Genomic DNA, 3405 nt, shown 5'->3' with positions numbered 1-3405 from the left:
ATGTTATTTGGTAGAGATATATATCACAATGAATGCTTGCTTGTTCAATTACTGTGTTGTGTGTGTAGTTAGCTTCCTATGTGCCAAACCCGAAACTCGTCCCCTATCTTTGTATTGAAAGCAAGAAAAGAATGCTTTTCCGTGCTTTGTTGGTGAGACTGAGTTTCTTACAGGCCTCTATTCTGTTTATGGGAAAGCACTTGTTTGTGAAGACCCGTGTTTATCTCCCAATTTCATGAGATAAATGCAAAATCACTATTCTTCATCAGTTGGGGATCTTCTTTTTGAAGAAAGTTAAAAGATTTCAGTGGTTGGTTTTGGAGTAACTTTGTTTGGCCGAGTGTTCACTCTGTTCTCTTTGATGAAATTCTAGAATTGGGATATAATTTTTTAAAATTATTCTATGGTTTTTGTAGTGTAATTATTTGCAAGCATTGCAATGATAATTTCACCTAAAAATTTTGCACCAGTTTCAGCAACTGTGGTGTTTGGACTTGTCTTCTTGCTTCTATTTTCTCTTCACGACGTTCACTGAACCCCACTTCTTGTGCTTTTGAGTTTGACGTTATATGCTGTAATGATTTAATTTAGGGAATAATTGGCTTAAGTTTGTTGTCTGAATAATTTATGTTATTTGTGTCTGAATAATTATATCCAATTTAATTATTTGTATATCACTTGAATATAAAAAGTCATCCTCAAGTTGGATAAGCCTCTAGGAAATTGGCTTAAGTTTGCTGTCTAAATACTCGAAGTTATGCCTATTTATGGTGACTGGATAAGGCCATAAACTGTGAATACTATTGTCTATCATCTTTCCATTCACATGATGCTTACTTCTTTTTATGCCTTTGTTTAGAATCAATTAGTATTCAGATCTGAACAATGAGGAAGCACTTTTTGTAATTGCTGTAAACAATCATTGCATTTTTACTCCAGTAGGAAACTGTTCATTAAAATAAAATGGAAATAAGGAAGGTAGTGGTGTTTGCTTCTAATACAACCGGTTTAGCCATGGCTTATTTAATTAGCAATGCTAGATTTGTTATGATTTTCAACACCCAAATTTTCAGTTTAGTTTAATTATATTTCAAAGTTTGATAGGCATAAGTAATATGAACTAGTAGGTGTTTGAATTGTGACATGAGTGGCCTGTAAAGCCCCATTTATAATACTTATTTTAGAATAATTTGGTTTACTAGTTTAAACTTTATGGCCGATGTGCCCATTGTAGTAAGATTTGTCTTATGCTGAAAAATCTAATATGCCCCGAATCTTTTTTCATAAAGTGAAAGTAGTTGTATGACTGGATCTTCATGTATGAATACAAGAATGAGCAGATAAACAAAGGGCAGTTTGTTTTTGCTGAATTATTATTATTGTTATTTTTTGTCACAAGAATTTATCTTATTATGTCTTGCAAACTTAGTTTTATATTTAGAGGAATCAAATAAGTGGACTGTCTACATCAATGCAAATAGCACACACTGCCTTAAGTATATACATCGCTTCCTTTTTATTTATGAGATTTGGTTATAGTGAATATATTATTCTTGTCTAAAAAATAGCAATAAACTTTTAACTTTTGTTTTTGAGAAAATTTAAATAATTTGAACAAATTTGATTTATATCAAGGTTCTTAAATTTTGCTACCTCAGACCAGGCAGCTTTTATTTGATTAAAATAACAATTTTTTTTTTTCTTTTGTCTTCTTAATTAAAGAATAGTTTTTCCGTGATTTATTATGATTACAACATGGCACCCATATGTAGTTTCCTGTATATAATCTATGAGTTGATTGTTCTAATTTGACTTATTCAGTAGCTGTTGCTCTGCAAATCCTTTCAACATTTAGGTAGATAATGCTTTCTTTTGTTCATTCAAACTTTGTGTTAGGTTTCTACTATTCACTGCTTTGTAGTATTATAATCATACCAAGGCCCTTATGTCTTGTATCTTCTACGATATAAATCCTTGAGAATATTTTGAATTGTGTTATTCAGCGGTTATGTTGGTGTGGTACTTCTCTGTTTTCATTATTCTGTTTAGTGCAGAGAGGATGCTCAAATTTCATTTGGATCACCATTCATTCAGTTCAGTTCAAGCTTTTAGTGAAATCTGATTATTATCATAATAGTATAGTGCTTCTGAATAAATAATGAACACTTCACTTTCAAACTCAAGCGAATAGCTATGACACAAAACTCTACATGGAAAACTGTTTGTTGCACTCACTGTGGACTGCAGGCCGCAAATTAACAAAGGTGATAAAAACAAAACTAAGAGATATACCATAACATAATGAGTTTGGGCAATGCTGAGTCTTCTGATTGTATGTTTTTGCTTTTCAGAGGGAAGTTATTGGAGCAACCATATAGCAACCACTGGTACCTGCAGTGTCTGGTACCTCTTCCCAATTAGTGAAGTTAGTGTGATGACTTTGATTCCTGTACAACAAATTAAGTAGAAGTTTATCATTTCCTTTTTGTAAAATCCACATCATAAGCTTTTGAGTGCTTTTTCTTACTTTAAAGTTGACTGTTTGAAATTGATGTAAGGTGCAATCCAAACAGTCTGTAGGAATAGATTGTGTAAAAGAACTACTCTCTTTGAAATTTTTACTTTGAAATTTTTATTTTTTCTCCTCTAGGTTGCATATTAACATATTTAGTGAATGGTTACCTTAACCTTTTGTTGTTGTTGTTGTCGTTTTTTTTTTTTAAATGGCAGATTGGAGATGAACGAATTTGGTAACCTGTATAGCAAGAGTTTTTTTGTTGATATTACCAGACACATCCATCACAGTGTAGTTGTACTTTTTGTTGATATTATCAAACATGCATTTTGACTATGTTGTTGTGGGTTATGATTATATTGTGATGGATCTTACCTTTTTGTTGATATTTTATTGAATAGATTAAAATGAACAGGTTTTTGTTGATATTACCAAATGAACAGGTTTTTGTAATGATTTGTAATGGATATTATATTCAGCAGGTTATTAAAATGTACAAGTTATTTTGATTGTGTTGTAGTTTTTTATTTTACTATAATAGATGTTATAGTTTGGATGTTATATATTAATTTCTTGATACTATGAGACATGTATTTTGCTTGGGTTGTTTTATGATAATGAACAGTTTAATTTTATATTGATTTGTATTAGATATTTTATTTAATAGATTATTAAAATGTACAGGTATTGTTTATTGAAAAAAATATATAAATTGCAAATACAACCCTCCCCTCCAATTTTTAAAATTTATTTATTATTGGCGACGAAAAAAAATTGACACTAAAACTTTCTAATCCCAACAAATAATTTCGTCACACATTTTCACTATTTCATCACTAAATTAAAATATTTGTGGACAAAAGTTTTCGTCACTGAAGGGGCTTTTTTTT

The 3405-nt window shown here is 30.6% G+C and overlaps 1 long non-coding RNA gene across 1 annotated transcript; it reads left to right on the top strand.

Moving 5' to 3' along the window:
* Positions 1 to 935: 935 nt before the first annotated feature.
* On the top strand, positions 936 to 3027 carry LOC145801698 (uncharacterized). The gene is made up of 2 exons (XR_014343345.1): positions 936 to 2264; positions 2352 to 3027. It is a non-coding gene; the product is annotated as an uncharacterized LOC145801698 (long non-coding RNA).
* Positions 3028 to 3405: the final 378 nt, after the last annotated feature.

Source organism: Camellia sinensis, chromosome 10, assembly GCF_055761805.1.
Source record: "Camellia sinensis isolate YWXY chromosome 10, ASM5576180v1, whole genome shotgun sequence".
Taxonomy (NCBI): Eukaryota; Viridiplantae; Streptophyta; class Magnoliopsida; order Ericales; family Theaceae; genus Camellia; species Camellia sinensis.
The sequence above is the reverse complement of the archived record's forward strand: the minus strand, read 5'-3'. Positions and strand labels throughout refer to the sequence as shown.